At 33.8% G+C, this 22,707-nt stretch overlaps 16 non-coding genes across 16 annotated transcripts; 9 read left to right on the top strand and 7 right to left on the bottom strand.

Annotated features, from left to right (window-relative positions):
* The first annotated feature begins 1,325 nt into the window (after positions 1-1,325).
* On the top strand, positions 1,326-1,397 carry TRNAQ-CUG (transfer RNA glutamine (anticodon CUG)). The gene has a single exon. It is a non-coding gene; the product is annotated as a tRNA-Gln (tRNA).
* Positions 1,398-2,223: 826 nt separating this feature from the next.
* On the bottom strand, positions 2,224-2,295 carry TRNAQ-UUG (transfer RNA glutamine (anticodon UUG)). The gene has a single exon. It is a non-coding gene; the product is annotated as a tRNA-Gln (tRNA).
* Positions 2,296-3,845: 1,550 nt separating this feature from the next.
* Positions 3,846-3,917, top strand: TRNAQ-CUG (transfer RNA glutamine (anticodon CUG)). The gene has a single exon. It is a non-coding gene; the product is annotated as a tRNA-Gln (tRNA).
* Positions 3,918-4,743: 826 nt separating this feature from the next.
* Positions 4,744-4,815, bottom strand: TRNAQ-UUG (transfer RNA glutamine (anticodon UUG)). The gene has a single exon. It is a non-coding gene; the product is annotated as a tRNA-Gln (tRNA).
* Positions 4,816-6,365: 1,550 nt separating this feature from the next.
* On the top strand, positions 6,366-6,437 carry TRNAQ-CUG (transfer RNA glutamine (anticodon CUG)). The gene has a single exon. It is a non-coding gene; the product is annotated as a tRNA-Gln (tRNA).
* Positions 6,438-7,263: 826 nt separating this feature from the next.
* Positions 7,264-7,335, bottom strand: TRNAQ-UUG (transfer RNA glutamine (anticodon UUG)). Its single transcript has one exon. It is a non-coding gene; the product is annotated as a tRNA-Gln (tRNA).
* A 1,550-nt stretch (positions 7,336-8,885) lies between these two features.
* Positions 8,886-8,957, top strand: TRNAQ-CUG (transfer RNA glutamine (anticodon CUG)). Its single transcript has one exon. It is a non-coding gene; the product is annotated as a tRNA-Gln (tRNA).
* Positions 8,958-11,398: 2,441 nt separating this feature from the next.
* Positions 11,399-11,470, top strand: TRNAQ-CUG (transfer RNA glutamine (anticodon CUG)). Its single transcript has one exon. It is a non-coding gene; the product is annotated as a tRNA-Gln (tRNA).
* Positions 11,471-13,911: 2,441 nt separating this feature from the next.
* On the top strand, positions 13,912-13,983 carry TRNAQ-CUG (transfer RNA glutamine (anticodon CUG)). Its single transcript has one exon. It is a non-coding gene; the product is annotated as a tRNA-Gln (tRNA).
* Positions 13,984-14,809: 826 nt separating this feature from the next.
* Positions 14,810-14,881, bottom strand: TRNAQ-UUG (transfer RNA glutamine (anticodon UUG)). Its single transcript has one exon. It is a non-coding gene; the product is annotated as a tRNA-Gln (tRNA).
* A 1,550-nt stretch (positions 14,882-16,431) lies between these two features.
* TRNAQ-CUG (transfer RNA glutamine (anticodon CUG)) lies at positions 16,432-16,503 on the top strand. Its single transcript has one exon. It is a non-coding gene; the product is annotated as a tRNA-Gln (tRNA).
* Positions 16,504-17,329: 826 nt separating this feature from the next.
* Positions 17,330-17,401, bottom strand: TRNAQ-UUG (transfer RNA glutamine (anticodon UUG)). The gene has a single exon. It is a non-coding gene; the product is annotated as a tRNA-Gln (tRNA).
* A 1,550-nt stretch (positions 17,402-18,951) lies between these two features.
* TRNAQ-CUG (transfer RNA glutamine (anticodon CUG)) lies at positions 18,952-19,023 on the top strand. Its single transcript has one exon. It is a non-coding gene; the product is annotated as a tRNA-Gln (tRNA).
* Positions 19,024-19,849: 826 nt separating this feature from the next.
* TRNAQ-UUG (transfer RNA glutamine (anticodon UUG)) lies at positions 19,850-19,921 on the bottom strand. Its single transcript has one exon. It is a non-coding gene; the product is annotated as a tRNA-Gln (tRNA).
* A 1,550-nt stretch (positions 19,922-21,471) lies between these two features.
* On the top strand, positions 21,472-21,543 carry TRNAQ-CUG (transfer RNA glutamine (anticodon CUG)). The gene has a single exon. It is a non-coding gene; the product is annotated as a tRNA-Gln (tRNA).
* An 826-nt stretch (positions 21,544-22,369) lies between these two features.
* On the bottom strand, positions 22,370-22,441 carry TRNAQ-UUG (transfer RNA glutamine (anticodon UUG)). Its single transcript has one exon. It is a non-coding gene; the product is annotated as a tRNA-Gln (tRNA).
* Positions 22,442-22,707: the final 266 nt, after the last annotated feature.

Genomic DNA, 22,707 nt, shown 5'->3' with positions numbered 1-22,707 from the left:
TTCCCCCGTGAATGCAATCTCTTCTCTCAAAATGAAAAGCTCAACCTGGTACAGGTGGTTTGATGGTATCATGCTTAGCACTCTAGACTCTGAAAACCGGGATCTGAGTACAAATCACAGTGGGACTTATCTAAACTTTACGATTTTCTTTTCCATTCAGTTCTTAGAATTATTAATTGGAAAAACATCTCATTTACTTATAAACTTGTACATATCCACTTTACACGTATGTATCTCCCTATATCTTGCTATATGTCTCTGTATATTTATAGGACAACATACACACATACATTATAAAAATGCATATAATTAGTAGAGGTGAAAATAATGAAAAGTTGTTGCCTCTCCACATTTGAAACATGAGCTTCTTCTCCTTACTCTTCTATATGTCATGAAATTGAGATAGTCACTTTTTACTCAATTTTGATCTAACAATATAGTTGATTTATACAAAGCATATCATATGATTTGTGAATAATCTTAAAACAGAAAATTAGATCAGTACCTGTGAGGCCTCCAAGCAAAAGCTTATGTTTCACGATTGCAGATCGACTGTTGAAAATCAGCATGAAAAACGTTTTATTTCACAATTTCCATACTAATATACAAAAAACATTTGTACTATCTGAATGATACTGTCATTGTGGTTCTCTAGGTTTGATTTAAGAACACTTCTCTTTCAAAATGTGCTAAATTCGCCTTATCAATAGCGCAGAAAGCTTCAAAAAGGGATGCTGGGAATCAGGCCTCTGAAATGCATTTCAGAAAAACAGGATAGGATTTCTTAATGTCACACTATTTTGTGTAGGAATGTGATGTAAACGTATTATAATGTTTGTATTTCTGTAACTTGTTCAAGCTGATGAACGTTTTGAAAGGAATCAATAATTGTCTCTTTCAACCTACTGGTGTTGGATTTGAGCTATGAATAAACAAAGATGACAGAAATGGAAAAGGTCAAAAGTAATAAAATAGTACCCCCAAAATTTGGACTGGTACCTTTGCATGCAAAGTCCAACGTGCCAATCATTGCTCTTTGGCGCAGCCCATGTGAGAGACAAAGAAATGGGTGTATTAGTTTGGAAATGTAAAATGTTTTAATATGACACAGTCAAAGATGATCATTATGATATAACTTGCCTATCCTGATAAACGTTTGCATATTTAACACTGTTATGGAGAATGTATCTGAACAGAATCAAATCACATTATAGCTCTTTACACTATGAGCATTCAACAGAGATATCGTTTCATCAATGTAAGAAATGCCCCTGCACTAATGCGCTCTCTTTTGTCTCAATGGAAAAATGACTCATGTATGGGAGGGTTCCTTGGTGTAATGGTTAGCACTCTGGACTCTGAATCCAGCGATCCGAGTTCAAATCTCGGTGGGACCTACTTGAATTATGAGATTTACTATTTCACCAATTTCTTAGAATTTGGTCTTGGAAAAACATAACGTCAATGTTTTATACTGATACTAATCAACGTATAAGTATGCATCTATGTATACATAGCTATATCCGTCTAGATAGCGATAAGACTATATAAAGAAATCAATTATTCATAAACATATGTATTGAAGCTGAAAACTAAAAACTGTAGTTTCCCATCCACAATTTAAACGTTAGGTTCATTTCCTCTCTCATCTATATGACCAGTAATGAGATAGTTAATTTTTGCTGATTTCTTATATGACAACATGCTTGACTTACACAGTGCATTTAATTGTGAATTTCTTTGAAAGAGAAATTCAGATTATTACCTTTGACACGTCTTTCGAAAGATTTTACTTTATGGTTATGGATTTACTTTAGAAAATCAGAGTGTAAATATATGTGTGTCTGAATTTCACGATTGTTATTCAAAACGTCATATCTTCTGTCCCCATAATACACAATTTGATTCCTCAAGTTTTGTTTTAATGAAGGATTTCCAATTAAAAAGTTCCATCTTCCCCTTATCAATAACAGTAAGATTTAAGAAAGTAATATCTTGCATCAGCCCCCTGTGATGAGTTTGAGAAAACAGAGTCAGCTCGCAAAATGTCTCATTATTTTGAGCCATTTAATTTCCATGTTTTCTAAAAGTTCTATCATTTGCTCACATCGAATAGACTTTCAGAATACAATCAATAAATTAATGTTTCACTCTACCCGTGTTAGATTTGTGATATTTATGAATACACTTGACAGAAAAAGATTTGATCAACAGTCATGAAAGTGGTCTCACCGAGATTTGAACTCGGATCCTTGGATTCAAAGTCCAAAGTGCTAACCATTACACCATGGAACCTCCCATGTGACAAGGGAGCAAATTGCTGCAGCAATGTGAACATTTCAAAGTTTTTAATGTTCTACAGTCAAAGACCAACAGAATGTTATTACTTTTCTATTCTGTTCAACTTTTGCATATTGAACTATGTTAGGGAAGGATGTTGCCCAGAGGACTCAAGTAACGCTATCACTCTGTTGAACAGTACTTTTTATGTGAGATACGGTTTTGCAATAAAATATAAGATTCCCCCGTGAATGCAATCTCTTCTCTCAAAATGAAAAGCTCAACCTGGTACAGGTGGTTTGATGGTATCATGCTTAGCACTCTAGACTCTGAAAACCGGGATCTGAGTACAAATCACAGTGGGACTTATCTAAACTTTACGATTTTCTTTTCCATTCAGTTCTTAGAATTATTAATTGGAAAAACATCTCATTTACTTATAAACTTGTACATATCCACTTTACACGTATGTATCTCCCTATATCTTGCTATATGTCTCTGTATATTTATAGGACAACATAAACACATACATTATAAAAATGCATATAATTAGTAGAGGTGAAAATAATGAAAAGTTGTTGCCTCTCCACATTTGAAACATGAGCTTCTTCTCCTTACTCTTCTATATGTCATGAAATTGAGATAGTCACTTTTTACTCAATTTTGATCTAACAATATAGTTGATTTATACAAAGCATATCATATGATTTGTGAATAATCTTAAAACAGAAAATTAGATCAGTACCTGTGAGGCCTCCAAGCAAAAGCTTATGTTTCACGATTGCAGATCGACTGTTGAAAATCAGCATGAAAAACGTTTTATTTCACAATTTCCATACTAATATACAAAAAACATTTGTACTATCTGAATGATACTGTCATTGTGGTTCTCTAGGTTTGATTTAAGAACACTTCTCTTTCAAAATGTGCTAAATTCGCCTTATCAATAGCGCAGAAAGCTTCAAAAAGGGATGCTGGGAATCAGGCCTCTGAAATGCATTTCAGAAAAACAGGATAGGATTTCTTAATGTCACACTATTTTGTGTAGGAATGTGATGTAAACGTATTATAATGTTTGTATTTCTGTAACTTGTTCAAGCTGATGGACGTTTTGAAAGGAATCAATAATTGTCTCTTTCAACCTTCTGGTGTTGGATTTGAGCTATGAATAAACAAAGATGACAGAAATGGAAAAGGTCAAAAGTAATAAAATAGTACCCCCAAGATTTGGACTGGTACCTTTGCATGCAAAGTCCAACGTGCCAATCATTGCTCTTTGGCGCAGCCCATGTGAGAGACAAAGAAATGGGTGTATTAGTTTGGAAATGTAAAATGTTTTAATATGACACAGTCAAAGATGATCATTATGATATAACTTGCCTATCCTGATAAACGTTTGCATATTTAACACTGTTATGGAGAATGTATCTGAACAGAATCAAATCACATTATAGCTCTTTACACTATGAGCATTCAACAGAGATATCGTTTCATCAATGTAAGAAATGCCCCTGCACTAATGCGCTCTCTTTTGTCTCAATGGAAAAATGACTCATGTATGGGAGGGTTCCTTGGTGTAATGGTTAGCACTCTGGACTCTGAATCCAGCGATCCGAGTTCAAATCTCGGTGGGACCTACTTGAATTATGAGATTTACTATTTCACCAATTTCTTAGAATTTGGTCTTGGAAAAACATAACGTCAATGTTTTATACTGATACTAATCAACGTATAAGTATGCATCTATGTATACATAGCTATATCCGTCTAGATAGCGATAAGACTATATAAAGAAATCAATTATTCATAAACATATGTATTGAAGCTGAAAACTAAAAACTGTAGTTTCCCATCCACAATTTAAACGTTAGGTTCATTTCCTCTCTCATCTATATGACCAGTAATGAGATAGTTAATTTTTGCTGATTTCTTATATGACAACATGCTTGACTTACACAGTGCATTTAATTGTGAATTTCTTTGAAAGAGAAATTCAGATTATTACCTTTGACACGTCTTTCGAAAGATTTTACTTTATGGTTATGGATTTACTTTAGAAAATCAGAGTGTAAATATATGTGTGTCTGAATTTCACGATTGTTATTCAAAACGTCATATCTTCTGTCCCCATAATACACAATTTGATTCCTCAAGTTTTGTTTTAATGAAGGATTTCCAATTAAAAAGTTCCATCTTCCCCTTATCAATAACAGTAAGATTTAAGAAAGTAATATCTTGCATCAGCCCCCTGTGATGAGTTTGAGAAAACAGAGTCAGCTCGCAAAATGTCTCATTATTTTGAGCCATTTAATTTCCATGTTTTCTAAAAGTTCTATCATTTGCTCACATCGAATAGACTTTCAGAATACAATCAATAAATTAATGTTTCACTCTACCCGTGTTAGATTTGTGATATTTATGAATACACTTGACAGAAAAAGATTTGATCAACAGTCATGAAAGTGGTCTCACCGAGATTTGAACTCGGATCCTTGGATTCAAAGTCCAAAGTGCTAACCATTACACCATGGAACCTCCCATGTGACAAGGGAGCAAATTGCTGCAGCAATGTGAACATTTCAAAGTTTTTAATGTTCTACAGTCAAAGACCAACAGAATGTTATTACTTTTCTATTCTGTTCAACTTTTGCATATTGAACTATGTTAGGGAAGGATGTTGCCCAGAGGACTCAAGTAACGCTATCACTCTGTTGAACAGTACTTTTTATGTGAGATACGGTTTTGCAATAAAATATAAGATTCCCCCGTGAATGCAATCTCTTCTCTCAAAATGAAAAGCTCAACCTGGTACAGGTGGTTTGATGGTATCATGCTTAGCACTCTAGACTCTGAAAACCGGGATCTGAGTACAAATCACAGTGGGACTTATCTAAACTTTACGATTTTCTTTTCCATTCAGTTCTTAGAATTATTAATTGGAAAAACATCTCATTTACTTATAAACTTGTACATATCCACTTTACACGTATGTATCTCCCTATATCTTGCTATATGTCTCTGTATATTTATAGGACAACATAAACACATACATTATAAAAATGCATATAATTAGTAGAGGTGAAAATAATGAAAAGTTGTTGCCTCTCCACATTTGAAACATGAGCTTCTTCTCCTTACTCTTCTATATGTCATGAAATTGAGATAGTCACTTTTTACTCAATTTTGATCTAACAATATAGTTGATTTATACAAAGCATATCATATGATTTGTGAATAATCTTAAAACAGAAAATTAGATCAGTACCTGTGAGGCCTCCAAGCAAAAGCTTATGTTTCACGATTGCAGATCGACTGTTGAAAATCAGCATGAAAAACGTTTTATTTCACAATTTCCATACTAATATACAAAAAACATTTGTACTATCTGAATGATACTGTCATTGTGGTTCTCTAGGTTTGATTTAAGAACACTTCTCTTTCAAAATGTGCTAAATTCGCCTTATCAATAGCGCAGAAAGCTTCAAAAAGGGATGCTGGGAATCAGGCCTCTGAAATGCATTTCAGAAAAACAGGATAGGATTTCTTAATGTCACACTATTTTGTGTAGGAATGTGATGTAAACGTATTATAATGTTTGTATTTCTGTAACTTGTTCAAGCTGATGGACGTTTTGAAAGGAATCAATAATTGTCTCTTTCAACCTACTGGTGTTGGATTTGAGCTATGAATAAACAAAGATGACAGAAATGGAAAAGGTCAAAAGTAATAAAATAGTACCCCCAAGATTTGGACTGGTACCTTTGCATGCAAAGTCCAACGTGCCAATCATTGCACTTTGGCGCAGCCCATGTGAGAGACAAAGAAATGGGTGTATTAGTTTGGAAATGTAAAATGTTTTAATATGACACAGTCAAAGATGATCATTATGATATAACTTGCCTATCCTGATAAACGTTTGCATATTTAACACTGTTATGGAGAATGTATCTGAACAGAATCAAATCACATTATAGCTCTTTACACTATGAGCATTCAACAGAGATATCGTTTCATCAATGTAAGAAATGCCCCTGCACTAATGCGCTCTCTTTTGTCTCAATGGAAAAATGACTCATGTATGGGAGGGTTCCTTGGTGTAATGGTTAGCACTCTGGACTCTGAATCCAGCGATCCGAGTTCAAATCTCGGTGGGACCTACTTGAATTATGAGATTTACTATTTCACCAATTTCTTAGAATTTGGTCTTGGAAAAACATAACGTCAATGTTTTATACTGATACTAATCAACGTATAAGTATGCATCTATGTATACATAGCTATATCCGTCTAGATAGCGATAAGACTATATAAAGAAATCAATTATTCATAAACATATGTATTGAAGCTGAAAACTAAAAACTGTAGTTTCCCATCCACAATTTAAACGTTAGGTTCATTTCCTCTCTCATCTATATGACCAGTAATGAGATAGTTAATTTTTGCTGATTTCTTATATGACAACATGCTTGACTTACACAGTGCATTTAATTGTGAATTTCTTTGAAAGAGAAATTCAGATTATTACCTTTGACACGTCTTTCAAAAGATTTTACTTTATGGTTATGGATTTACTTTAGAAAATCAGAGTGTAAATATATGTGTGTCTGAATTTCACGATTGTTATTCAAAACGTCATATCTTCTGTCCCCATAATACACAATTTGATTCCTCAAGTTTTGTTTTAATGAAGGATTTCCAATTAAAAAGTTCCATCTTCCCCTTATCAATAACAGTAAGATTTAAGAAAGTAATATCTTGCATCAGCCCCCTGTGATGAGTTTGAGAAAACAGAGTCAGCTCGCAAAATGTCTCATTATTTTGAGCCATTTAATTTCCATGTTTTCTAAAAGTTCTATCATTTGCTCACATCGAATAGACTTTCAGAATACAATCAATAAATTAATGTTTCACTCTACCCGTGTTAGATTTGTGATATTTATGAATACACTTGACAGAAAAAGATTTGATCAACAGTCATGAAAGTGGTCTCACCGAGATTTGAACTCGGATCCTTGGATTCAAAGTCCAAAGTGCTAACCATTACACCATGGAACCTCCCATGTGACAAGGGAGCAAATTGCTGCAGCAATGTGAACATTTCAAAGTTTTTAATGTTCTACAGTCAAAGACCAACAGAATGTTATTACTTTTCTATTCTGTTCAACTTTTGCATATTGAACTATGTTAGGGAAGGATGTTGCCCAGAGGACTCAAGTAACGCTATCACTCTGTTGAACAGTACTTTTTATGTGAGATACGGTTTTGCAATAAAATATAAGATTCCCCCGTGAATGCAATCTCTTCTCTCAAAATGAAAAGCTCAACCTGGTACAGGTGGTTTGATGGTATCATGCTTAGCACTCTAGACTCTGAAAACCGGGATCTGAGTACAAATCACAGTGGGACTTATCTAAACTTTACGATTTTCTTTTCCATTCAGTTCTTAGAATTATTAATTGGAAAAACATCTCATTTACTTATAAACTTGTACATATCCACTTTACACGTATGTATCTCCCTATATCTTGCTATATGTCTCTGTATATTTATAGGACAACATAAACACATACATTATAAAAATGCATATAATTAGTAGAGGTGAAAACAATGAAAAGTTGTTGCCTCTCCACATTTGAAACATGAGCTTCTTCTCCTTACTCTTCTATATGTCATGAAATTGAGATAGTCACTTTTTACTCAATTTTGATCTAACAATATAGTTGATTTATACAAAGCATATCATATGATTTGTGAATAATCTTAAAACAGAAAATTAGATCAGTACCTGTGAGGCCTCCAAGCAAAAGCTTATGTTTCACGATTGCAGATCGACTGTTGAAAATCAGCATGAAAAACGTTTTATTTCACAATTTCCATACTAATATACAAAAAACATCTGTACTATCTGAATGATACCGTCATTGTGGTTCTCTAGGTTTGATTTAAGAACACTTCTCTTTCAAAATGTGCTAAATTCGCCTTATCAATAGCGCAGAAAGCTTCAAAAAGGGATGCTGGGAATCAGGCCTCTGAAATGCATTTCAGAAAAACAGGATAGGATTTCTTAATGTCACACTATTTTGTGTAGGAATGTGATGTAAACGTATTATAATGTTTGTATTTCTGTAACTTGTTCAAGCTGATGGACGTTTTGAAAGGAATCAATAATTGTCTCTTTCAACCTACTGGTGTTGGATTTGAGCTATGAATAAACAAAGATGACAGAAATGGAAAAGGTCAAAAGTAATAAAATAGTACCCCCAAGATTTGGACTGGTACCTTTGCATGCAAAGTCCAACGTGCCAATCATTGCTCTTTGGCGCAGCCCATGTGAGAGACAAAGAAATGGGTGTATTAGTTTGGAAATGTAAAATGTTTTAATATGACACAGTCAAAGATGATCATTATGATATAACTTGCCTATCCTGATAAACGTTTGCATATTTAACACTGTTATGGAGAATGTATCTGAACAGAATCAAATCACATTATAGCTCTTTACACTATGAGCATTCAACAGAGATATCGTTTCATCAATGTAAGAAATGCCCCTGCACTAATGCGCTCTCTTTTGTCTCAATGGAAAAATGACTCATGTATGGGAGGGTTCCTTGGTGTAATGGTTAGCACTCTGGACTCTGAATCCAGCGATCCGAGTTCAAATCTCGGTGGGACCTACTTGAATTATGAGATTTACTATTTCACCAATTTCTTAGAATTTGGTCTTGGAAAAACATAACGTCAATGTTTTATACTGATACTAATCAACGTATAAGTATGCATCTATGTATACATAGCTATATCCGTCTAGATAGCGATAAGACTATATAAAGAAATCAATTATTCATAAACATATGTATTGAAGCTGAAAACTAAAAACTGTAGTTTCCCATCCACAATTTAAACGTTAGGTTCATTTCCTCTCTCATCTATATGACCAGTAATGAGATAGTTAATTTTTGCTGATTTCTTATATGACAACATGCTTGACTTACACAGTGCATTTAATTGTGAATTTCTTTGAAAGAGAAATTCAGATTATTACCTTTGACACGTCTTTCGAAAGATTTTACTTTATGGTTATGGATTTACTTTAGAAAATCAGAGTGTAAATATATGTGTGTCTGAATTTCACGATTGTTATTCAAAACGTCATATCTTCTGTCCCCATAATACACAATTTGATTCCTCAAGTTTTGTTTTAATGAAGGATTTCCAATTAAAAAGTTCCATCTTCCCCTTATCAATAACAGTAAGATTTAAGAAAGTAATATCTTGCATCAGCCCCCTGTGATGAGTTTGAGAAAACAGAGTCAGCTCGCAAAATGTCTCATTATTTTGAGCCATTTAATTTCCATGTTTTCTAAAAGTTCTATCATTTGCTCACATCGAATAGACTTTCAGAATACAATCAATAAATTAATGTTTCACTCTACCCGTGTTAGATTTGTGATATTTATGAATACACTTGACAGAAAAAGATTTGATCAACAGTCATGAAAGTGGTCTCACCGAGATTTGAACTCGGATCCTTGGATTCAAAGTGCTAACCATTACACCATGGAACCTCCCATGTGACAAGGGAGCAAATTGCTGCAGCAATGTGAACATTTCAAAGTTTTTAATGTTCTACAGTCAAAGACCAACAGAATGTTATTACTTTTCTATTCTGTTCAACTTTTGCATATTGAACTATGTTAGGGAAGGATGTTGCCCAGAGGACTCAAGTAACGCTATCACTCTGTTGAACAGTACTTTTTATGTGAGATACGGTTTTGCAATAAAATATAAGATTCCCCCGTGAATGCAATCTCTTCTCTCAAAATTAAAAGCTCAACCTGGTACAGGTGGTTTGATGGTATCATGCTTAGCACTCTAGACTCTGAAAACCGGGATCTGAGTACAAATCACAGTGGGACTTATCTAAACTTTACGATTTTCTTTTCCATTCAGTTCTTAGAATTATTAATTGGAAAAACATCTCATTTACTTATAAACTTGTACATATCCACTTTACACGTATGTATCTCCCTATATCTTGCTATATGTCTCTGTATATTTATAGGACAACATAAACACATACATTATAAAAATGCATATAATTAGTAGAGGTGAAAACAATGAAAAGTTGTTGCCTCTCCACATTTGAAACATGAGCTTCTTCTCCTTACTCTTCTATATGTCATGAAATTGAGATAGTCACTTTTTACTCAATTTTGATCTAACAATATAGTTGATTTATACAAAGCATATCATATGATTTGTGAATAATCTTAAAACAGAAAATTAGATCAGTACCTGTGAGGCCTCCAAGCAAAAGCTTATGTTTCACGATTGCAGATCGACTGTTGAAAATCAGCATGAAAAACGTTTTATTTCACAATTTCCATACTAATATACAAAAAACATCTGTACTATCTGAATGATACCGTCATTGTGGTTCTCTAGGTTTGATTTAAGAACACTTCTCTTTCAAAATGTGCTAAATTCGCCTTATCAATAGCGCAGAAAGCTTCAAAAAGGGATGCTGGGAATCAGGCCTCTGAAATGCATTTCAGAAAAACAGGATAGGATTTCTTAATGTCACACTATTTTGTGTAGGAATGTGATGTAAACGTATTATAATGTTTGTATTTCTGTAACTTGTTCAAGCTGATGGACGTTTTGAAAGGAATCAATAATTGTCTCTTTCAACCTACTGGTGTTGGATTTGAGCTATGAATAAACAAAGATGACAGAAATGGAAAAGGTCAAAAGTAATAAAATAGTACCCCCAAGATTTGGACTGGTACCTTTGCATGCAAAGTCCAACGTGCCAATCATTGCTCTTTGGCGCAGCCCATGTGAGAGACAAAGAAATGGGTGTATTAGTTTGGAAATGTAAAATGTTTTAATATGACACAGTCAAAGATGATCATTATGATATAACTTGCCTATCCTGATAAACGTTTGCATATTTAACACTGTTATGGAGAATGTATCTGAACAGAATCAAATCACATTATAGCTCTTTACACTATGAGCATTCAACAGAGATATCGTTTCATCAATGTAAGAAATGCCCCTGCACTAATGCGCTCTCTTTTGTCTCAATGGAAAAATGACTCATGTATGGGAGGGTTCCTTGGTGTAATGGTTAGCACTCTGGACTCTGAATCCAGCGATCCGAGTTCAAATCTCGGTGGGACCTACTTGAATTATGAGATTTACTATTTCACCAATTTCTTAGAATTTGGTCTTGGAAAAACATAACGTCAATGTTTTATACTGATACTAATCAACGTATAAGTATGCATCTATGTATACATAGCTATATCCGTCTAGATAGCGATAAGACTATATAAAGAAATCAATTATTCATAAACATATGTATTGAAGCTGAAAACTAAAAACTGTAGTTTCCCATCCACAATTTAAACGTTAGGTTCATTTCCTCTCTCATCTATATGACCAGTAATGAGATAGTTAATTTTTGCTGATTTCTTATATGACAACATGCTTGACTTACACAGTGCATTTAATTGTGAATTTCTTTGAAAGAGAAATTCAGATTATTACCTTTGACACGTCTTTCGAAAGATTTTACTTTATGGTTATGGATTTACTTTAGAAAATCAGAGTGTAAATATATGTGTGTCTGAATTTCACGATTGTTATTCAAAACGTCATATCTTCTGTCCCCATAATACACAATTTGATTCCTCAAGTTTTGTTTTAATGAAGGATTTCCAATTAAAAAGTTCCATCTTCCCCTTATCAATAACAGTAAGATTTAAGAAAGTAATATCTTGCATCAGCCCCCTGTGATGAGTTTGAGAAAACAGAGTCAGCTCGCAAAATGTCTCATTATTTTGAGCCATTTAATTTCCATGTTTTCTAAAAGTTCTATCATTTGCTCACATCGAATAGACTTTCAGAATACAATCAATAAATTAATGTTTCACTCTACCCGTGTTAGATTTGTGATATTTATGAATACACTTGACAGAAAAAGATTTGATCAACAGTCATGAAAGTGGTCTCACCGAGATTTGAACTCGGATCCTTGGATTCAAAGTGCTAACCATTACACCATGGAACCTCCCATGTGACAAGGGAGCAAATTGCTGCAGCAATGTGAACATTTCAAAGTTTTTAATGTTCTACAGTCAAAGACCAACAGAATGTTATTACTTTTCTATTCTGTTCAACTTTTGCATATTGAACTATGTTAGGGAAGGATGTTGCCCAGAGGACTCAAGTAACGCTATCACTCTGTTGAACAGTACTTTTTATGTGAGATACGGTTTTGCAATAAAATATAAGATTCCCCCGTGAATGCAATCTCTTCTCTCAAAATGAAAAGCTCAACCTGGTACAGGTGGTTTGATGGTATCATGCTTAGCACTCTAGACTCTGAAAACCGGGATCTGAGTACAAATCACAGTGGGACTTATCTAAACTTTACGATTTTCTTTTCCATTCAGTTCTTAGAATTATTAATTGGAAAAACATCTCATTTACTTATAAACTTGTACATATCCACTTTACACGTATGTATCTCCCTATATCTTGCTATATGTCTCTGTATATTTATAGGACAACATAAACACATACATTATAAAAATGCATATAATTAGTAGAGGTGAAAATAATGAAAAGTTGTTGCCTCTCCACATTTGAAACATGAGCTTCTTCTCCTTACTCTTCTATATGTCATGAAATTGAGATAGTCACTTTTTACTCAATTTTGATCTAACAATATAGTTGATTTATACAAAGCATATCATATGATTTGTGAATAATCTTAAAACAGAAAATTAGATCAGTACCTGTGAGGCCTCCAAGCAAAAGCTTATGTTTCACGATTGCAGATCGACTGTTGAAAATCAGCATGAAAAACGTTTTATTTCACAATTTCCATACTAATATACAAAAAACATTTGTACTATCTGAATGATACTGTCATTGTGGTTCTCTAGGTTTGATTTAAGAACACTTCTCTTTCAAAATGTGCTAAATTCGCCTTATCAATAGCGCAGAAAGCTTCAAAAAGGGATGCTGGGAATCAGGCCTCTGAAATGCATTTCAGAAAAACAGGATAGGATTTCTTAATGTCACACTATTTTGTGTAGGAATGTGATGTAAACGTATTATAATGTTTGTATTTCTGTAACTTGTTCAAGCTGATGGACGTTTTGAAAGGAATCAATAATTGTCTCTTTCAACCTACTGGTGTTGGATTTGAGCTATGAATAAACAAAGATGACAGAAATGGAAAAGGTCAAAAGTAATAAAATAGTACCCCCAAGATTTGGACTGGTACCTTTGCATGCAAAGTCCAACGTGCCAATCATTGCTCTTTGGCGCAGCCCATGTGAGAGACAAAGAAATGGGTGTATTAGTTTGGAAATGTAAAATGTTTTAATATGACACAGTCAAAGATGATCATTATGATATAACTTGCCTATCCTGATAAACGTTTGCATATTTAACACTGTTATGGAGAATGTATCTGAACAGAATCAAATCACATTATAGCTCTTTACACTATGAGCATTCAACAGAGATATCGTTTCATCAATGTAAGAAATGCCCCTGCACTAATGCGCTCTCTTTTGTCTCAATGGAAAAATGACTCATGTATGGGAGGGTTCCTTGGTGTAATGGTTAGCACTCTGGACTCTGAATCCAGCGATCCGAGTTCAAATCTCGGTGGGACCTACTTGAATTATGAGATTTACTATTTCACCAATTTCTTAGAATTTGGTCTTGGAAAAACATAACGTCAATGTTTTATACTGATACTAATCAACGTATAAGTATGCATCTATGTATACATAGCTATATCCGTCTAGATAGCGATAAGACTATATAAAGAAATCAATTATTCATAAACATATGTATTGAAGCTGAAAACTAAAAACTGTAGTTTCCCATCCACAATTTAAACGTTAGGTTCATTTCCTCTCTCATCTATATGACCAGTAATGAGATAGTTAATTTTTGCTGATTTCTTATATGACAACATGCTTGACTTACACAGTGCATTTAATTGTGAATTTCTTTGAAAGAGAAATTCAGATTATTACCTTTGACACGTCTTTCGAAAGATTTTACTTTATGGTTATGGATTTACTTTAGAAAATCAGAGTGTAAATATATGTGTGTCTGAATTTCACGATTGTTATTCAAAACGTCATATCTTCTGTCCCCATAATACACAATTTGATTCCTCAAGTTTTGTTTTAATGAAGGATTTCCAATTAAAAAGTTCCATCTTCCCCTTATCAATAACAGTAAGATTTAAGAAAGTAATATCTTGCATCAGCCCCCTGTGATGAGTTTGAGAAAACAGAGTCAGCTCGCAAAATGTCTCATTATTTTGAGCCATTTAATTTCCATGTTTTCTAAAAGTTCTATCATTTGCTCACATCGAATAGACTTTCAGAATACAATCAATAAATTAATGTTTCACTCTACCCGTGTTAGATTTGTGATATTTATGAATACACTTGACAGAAAAAGATTTGATCAACAGTCATGAAAGTGGTCTCACCGAGATTTGAACTCGGATCCTTGGATTCAAAGTCCAAAGTGCTAACCATTACACCATGGAACCTCCCATGTGACAAGGGAGCAAATTGCTGCAGCAATGTGAACATTTCAAAGTTTTTAATGTTCTACAGTCAAAGACCAACAGAATGTTATTACTTTTCTATTCTGTTCAACTTTTGCATATTGAACTATGTTAGGGAAGGATGTTGCCCAGAGGACTCAAGTAACGCTATCACTCTGTTGAACAGTACTTTTTATGTGAGATACGGTTTTGCAATAAAATATAAGATTCCCCCGTGAATGCAATCTCTTCTCTCAAAATGAAAAGCTCAACCTGGTACAGGTGGTTTGATGGTATCATGCTTAGCACTCTAGACTCTGAAAACCGGGATCTGAGTACAAATCACAGTGGGACTTATCTAAACTTTACGATTTTCTTTTCCATTCAGTTCTTAGAATTATTAATTGGAAAAACATCTCATTTACTTATAAACTTGTACATATCCACTTTACACGTATGTATCTCCCTATATCTTGCTATATGTCTCTGTATATTTATAGGACAACATAAACACATACATTATAAAAATGCATATAATTAGTAGAGGTGAAAATAATGAAAAGTTGTTGCCTCTCCACATTTGAAACATGAGCTTCTTCTCCTTACTCTTCTATATGTCATGAAATTGAGATAGTCACTTTTTACTCAATTTTGATCTAACAATATAGTTGATTTATACAAAGCATATCATATGATTTGTGAATAATCTTAAAACAGAAAATTAGATCAGTACCTGTGAGGCCTCCAAGCAAAAGCTTATGTTTCACGATTGCAGATCGACTGTTGAAAATCAGCATGAAAAACGTTTTATTTCACAATTTCCATACTAATATACAAAAAACATTTGTACTATCTGAATGATACTGTCATTGTGGTTCTCTAGGTTTGATTTAAGAACACTTCTCTTTCAAAATGTGCTAAATTCGCCTTATCAATAGCGCAGAAAGCTTCAAAAAGGGATGCTGGGAATCAGGCCTCTGAAATGCATTTCAGAAAAACAGGATAGGATTTCTTAATGTCACACTATTTTGTGTAGGAATGTGATGTAAACGTATTATAATGTTTGTATTTCTGTAACTTGTTCAAGCTGATGGACGTTTTGAAAGGAATCAATAATTGTCTCTTTCAACCTACTGGTGTTGGATTTGAGCTATGAATAAACAAAGATGACAGAAATGGAAAAGGTCAAAAGTAATAAAATAGTACCCCCAAGATTTGGACTGGTACCTTTGCATGCAAAGTCCAACGTGCCAATCATTGCTCTTTGGCGCAGCCCATGTGAGAGACAAAGAAATGGGTGTATTAGTTTGGAAATGTAAAATGTTTTAATATGACACAGTCAAAGATGATCATTATGATATAACTTGCCTATCCTGATAAACGTTTGCATATTTAACACTGTTATGGAGAATGTATCTGAACAGAATCAAATCACATTATAGCTCTTTACACTATGAGCATTCAACAGAGATATCGTTTCATCAATGTAAGAAATGCCCCTGCACTAATGCGCTCTCTTTTGTCTCAATGGAAAAATGACTCATGTATGGGAGGGTTCCTTGGTGTAATGGTTAGCACTCTGGACTCTGAATCCAGCGATCCGAGTTCAAATCTCGGTGGGACCTACTTGAATTATGAGATTTACTATTTCACCAATTTCTTAGAATTTGGTCTTGGAAAAACATAACGTCAATGTTTTATACTGATACTAATCAACGTATAAGTATGCATCTATGTATACATAGCTATATCCGTCTAGATAGCGATAAGACTATATAAAGAAATCAATTATTCATAAACATATGTATTGAAGCTGAAAACTAAAAACTGTAGTTTCCCATCCACAATTTAAACGTTAGGTTCATTTCCTCTCTCATCTATATGACCAGTAATGAGATAGTTAATTTTTGCTGATTTCTTATATGACAACATGCTTGACTTACACAGTGCATTTAATTGTGAATTTCTTTGAAAGAGAAATTCAGATTATTACCTTTGACACGTCTTTCGAAAGATTTTACTTTATGGTTATGGATTTACTTTAGAAAATCAGAGTGTAAATATATGTGTGTCTGAATTTCACGATTGTTATTCAAAACGTCATATCTTCTGTCCCCATAATACACAATTTGATTCCTCAAGTTTTGTTTTAATGAAGGATTTCCAATTAAAAAGTTCCATCTTCCCCTTATCAATAACAGTAAGATTTAAGAAAGTAATATCTTGCATCAGCCCCCTGTGATGAGTTTGAGAAAACAGAGTCAGCTCGCAAAATGTCTCATTATTTTGAGCCATTTAATTTCCATGTTTTCTAAAAGTTCTATCATTTGCTCACATCGAATAGACTTTCAGAATACAATCAATAAATTAATGTTTCACTCTACCCGTGTTAGATTTGTGATATTTATGAATACACTTGACAGAAAAAGATTTGATCAACAGTCATGAAAGTGGTCTCACCGAGATTTGAACTCGGATCCTTGGATTCAAAGTCCAAAGTGCTAACCATTACACCATGGAACCTCCCATGTGACAAGGGAGCAAATTGCTGCAGCAATGTGAACATTTCAAAGTTTTTAATGTTCTACAGTCAAAGACCAACAGAATGTTATTACTTTTCTATTCTGTTCAACTTTTGCATATTGAACTATGTTAGGGAAGGATGTTGCCCAGAGGACTCAAGTAACGCTATCACTCTGTTGAACAGTACTTTTTATGTGAGATACGGTTTTGCAATAAAATATAAGATTCCCCCGTGAATGCAATCTCTTCTCTCAAAATGAAAAGCTCAACCTGGTACAGGTGGTTTGATGGTATCATGCTTAGCACTCTAGACTCTGAAAACCGGGATCTGAGTACAAATCACAGTGGGACTTATCTAAACTTTACGATTTTCTTTTCCATTCAGTTCTTAGAATTATTAATTGGAAAAACATCTCATTTACTTATAAACTTGTACATATCCACTTTACACGTATGTATCTCCCTATATCTTGCTATATGTCTCTGTATATTTATAGGACAACATAAACACATACATTATAAAAATGCATATAATTAGTAGAGGTGAAAATAATGAAAAGTTGTTGCCTCTCCACATTTGAAACATGAGCTTCTTCTCCTTACTCTTCTATATGTCATGAAATTGAGATAGTCACTTTTTACTCAATTTTGATCTAACAATATAGTTGATTTATACAAAGCATATCATATGATTTGTGAATAATCTTAAAACAGAAAATTAGATCAGTACCTGTGAGGCCTCCAAGCAAAAGCTTATGTTTCACGATTGCAGATCGACTGTTGAAAATCAGCATGAAAAACGTTTTATTTCACAATTTCCATACTAATATACAAAAAACATTTGTACTATCTGAATGATACTGTCATTGTGGTTCTCTAGGTTTGATTTAAGAACACTTCTCTTTCAAAATGTGCTAAATTCGCCTTATCAATAGCGCAGAAAGCTTCAAAAAGGGATGCTGGGAATCAGGCCTCTGAAATGCATTTCAGAAAAACAGGATAGGATTTCTTAATGTCACACTATTTTGTGTAGGAATGTGATGTAAACGTATTATAATGTTTGTATTTCTGTAACTTGTTCAAGCTGATGGACGTTTTGAAAGGAATCAATAATTGTCTCTTTCAACCTACTGGTGTTGGATTTGAGCTATGAATAAACAAAGATGACAGAAATGGAAAAGGTCAAAAGTAATAAAATAGTACCCCCAAGATTTGGACTGGTACCTTTGCATGCAAAGTCCAACGTGCCAATCATTGCTCTTTGGCGCAGCCCATGTGAGAGACAAAGAAATGGGTGTATTAGTTTGGAAATGTAAAATGTTTTAATATGACACAGTCAAAGATGATCATTATGATATAACTTGCCTATCCTGATAAACGTTTGCATATTTAACACTGTTATGGAGAATGTATCTGAACAGAATCAAATCACATTATAGCTCTTTACACTATGAGCATTCAACAGAGATATCGTTTCATCAATGTAAGAAATGCCCCTGCACTAATGCGCTCTCTTTTGTCTCAATGGAAAAATGACTCATGTATGGGAGGGTTCCTTGGTGTAATGGTTAGCACTCTGGACTCTGAATCCAGCGATCCGAGTTCAAATCTCGGTGGGACCTACTTGAATTATGAGATTTACTATTTCACCAATTTCTTAGAATTTGGTCTTGGAAAAACATAACGTCAATGTTTTATACTGATACTAATCAACGTATAAGTATGCATCTATGTATACATAGCTATATCCGTCTAGATAGCGATAAGACTATATAAAGAAATCAATTATTCATAAACATATGTATTGAAGCTGAAAACTAAAAACTGTAGTTTCCCATCCACAATTTAAACGTTAGGTTCATTTCCTCTCTCATCTATATGACCAGTAATGAGATAGTTAATTTTTGCTGATTTCTTATATGACAACATGCTTGACTTACACAGTGCATTTAATTGTGAATTTCTTTGAAAGAGAAATTCAGATTATTACCTTTGACACGTCTTTCGAAAGATTTTACTTTATGGTTATGGATTTACTTTAGAAAATCAGAGTGTAAATATATGTGTGTCTGAATTTCACGATTGTTATTCAAAACGTCATATCTTCTGTCCCCATAATACACAATTTGATTCCTCAAGTTTTGTTTTAATGAAGGATTTCCAATTAAAAAGTTCCATCTTCCCCTTATCAATAACAGTAAGATTTAAGAAAGTAATATCTTGCATCAGCCCCCTGTGATGAGTTTGAGAAAACAGAGTCAGCTCGCAAAATGTCTCATTATTTTGAGCCATTTAATTTCCATGTTTTCTAAAAGTTCTATCATTTGCTCACATCGAATAGACTTTCAGAATACAATCAATAAATTAATGTTTCACTCTACCCGTGTTAGATTTGTGATATTTATGAATACACTTGACAGAAAAAGATTTGATCAACAGTCATGAAAGTGGTCTCACCGAGATTTGAACTCGGATCCTTGGATTCAAAGTCCAAAGTGCTAACCATTACACCATGGAACCTCCCATGTGACAAGGGAGCAAATTGCTGCAGCAATGTGAACATTTCAAAGTTTTTAATGTTCTACAGTCAAAGACCAACAGAATGTTATTACTTTTCTATTCTGTTCAACTTTTGCATATTGAACTATGTTAGGGAAGGATGTTGCCCAGAGGACTCAAGTAACGCTATCACTCTGTTGAACAGTACTTTTTATGTGAGATACGGTTTTGCAATAAAATATAAGATTCCCCCGTGAATGCAATCTCTTCTCTCAAAATGAAAAGCTCAACCTGGTACAGGTGGTTTGATGGTATCATGCTTAGCACTCTAGACTCTGAAAACCGGGATCTGAGTACAAATCACAGTGGGACTTATCTAAACTTTACGATTTTCTTTTCCATTCAGTTCTTAGAATTATTAATTGGAAAAACATCTCATTTACTTATAAACTTGTACATATCCACTTTACACGTATGTATCTCCCTATATCTTGCTATATGTCTCTGTATATTTATAGGACAACATAAACACATACATTATAAAAATGCATATAATTAGTAGAGGTGAAAATAATGAAAAGTTGTTGCCTCTCCACATTTGAAACATGAGCTTCTTCTCCTTACTCTTCTATATGTCATGAAATTGAGATAGTCACTTTTTACTCAATTTTGATCTAACAATATAGTTGATTTATACAAAGCATATCATATGATTTGTGAATAATCTTAAAACAGAAAATTAGATCAGTACCTGTGAGGCCTCCAAGCAAAAGCTTATGTTTCACGATTGCAGATCGACTGTTGAAAATCAGCATGAAAAACGTTTTATTTCACAATTTCCATACTAATATACAAAAAACATTTGTACTATCTGAATGATACTGTCATTGTGGTTCTCTAGGTTTGATTTAAGAACACTTCTCTTTCAAAATGTGCTAAATTCGCCTTATCAATAGCGCAGAAAGCTTCAAAAAGGGATGCTGGGAATCAGGCCTCTGAAATGCATTTCAGAAAAACAGGATAGGATTTCTTAATGTCACACTATTTTGTGTAGGAATGTGATGTAAACGTATTATAATGTTTGTATTTCTGTAACTTGTTCAAGCTGATGGACGTTTTGAAAGGAATCAATAATTGTCTCTTTCAACCTACTGGTGTTGGATTTGAGCTATGAATAAACAAAGATGACAGAAATGGAAAAGGTCAAAAGTAATAAAATAGTACCCCCAAGATTTGGACTGGTACCTTTGCATGCAAAGTCCAACGTGCCAATCATTGCTCTTTGGCGCAGCCCATGTGAGAGACAAAGAAATGGGTGTATTAGTTTGGAAATGTAAAATGTTTTAATATGACACAGTCAAAGATGATCATTATGATATAACTTGCCTATCCTGATAAACGTTTGCATATTTAACACTGTTATGGAGAATGTATCTGAACAGAATCAAATCACATTATAGCTCTTTACACTATGAGCATTCAACAGAGATATCGTTTCATCAATGTAAGAAATGCCCCTGCACTAATGCGCTCTCTTTTGTCTCAATGGAAAAATGACTCATGTATGGGAGGGTTCCTTGGTGTAATGGTTAGCACTCTGGACTCTGAATCCAGCGATCCGAGTTCAAATCTCGGTGGGACCTACTTGAATTATGAGATTTACTATTTCACCAATTTCTTAGAATTTGGTCTTGGAAAAACATAACGTCAATGTTTTATACTGATACTAATCAACGTATAAGTATGCATCTATGTATACATAGCTATATCCGTCTAGATAGCGATAAGACTATATAAAGAAATCAATTATTCATAAACATATGTATTGAAGCTGAAAACTAAAAACTGTAGTTTCCCATCCACAATTTAAACGTTAGGTTCATTTCCTCTCTCATCTATATGACCAGTAATGAGATAGTTAATTTTTGCTGATTTCTTATATGACAACATGCTTGACTTACACAGTGCATTTAATTGTGAATTTCTTTGAAAGAGAAATTCAGATTATTACCTTTGACACGTCTTTCGAAAGATTTTACTTTATGGTTATGGATTTACTTTAGAAAATCAGAGTGTAAATATATGTGTGTCTGAATTTCACGATTGTTATTCAAAACGTCATATCTTCTGTCCCCATAATACACAATTTGATTCCTCAAGTTTTGTTTTAATGAAGGATTTCCAATTAAAAAGTTCCATCTTCCCCTTATCAATAACAGTAAGATTTAAGAAAGTAATATCTTGCATCAGCCCCCTGTGATGAGTTTGAGAAAACAGAGTCAGCTCGCAAAATGTCTCATTATTTTGAGCCATTTAATTTCCATGTTTTCTAAAAGTTCTATCATTTGCTCACATCGAATAGACTTTCAGAATACAATCAATAAATTAATGTTTCACTCTACCCGTGTTAGATTTGTGATATTTATGAATACACTTGACAGAAAAAGATTTGATCAACAGTCATGAAAGTGGTCTCACCGAGATTTGAACTCGGATCCTTGGATTCAAAGTCCAAAGTGCTAACCATTACACCATGGAACCTCCCATGTGACAAGGGAGCAAATTGCTGCAGCAATGTGAACATTTCAAAGTTTTTAATGTTCTACAGTCAAAGACCAACAGAATGTTATTACTTTTCTATTCTGTTCAACTTTTGCATATTGAACTATGTTAGGGAAGGATGTTGCCCAGAGGACTCAAGTAACGCTATCACTCTGTTGAACAGTACTTTTTATGTGAGATACGGTTTTGCAATAAAATATAAGATTCCCCCGTGAATGCAATCTCTTCTCTCAAAATGAAAAGCT

This window comes from Lissotriton helveticus, chromosome 4_1 (assembly GCF_964261635.1).
Source record: "Lissotriton helveticus chromosome 4_1, aLisHel1.1, whole genome shotgun sequence".
In the NCBI taxonomy this organism is placed as follows: Eukaryota; Metazoa; Chordata; class Amphibia; order Caudata; family Salamandridae; genus Lissotriton; species Lissotriton helveticus.
Note: the sequence above shows the minus strand (reverse complement) of the source record. Positions and strands in the feature narration are given on the sequence as shown.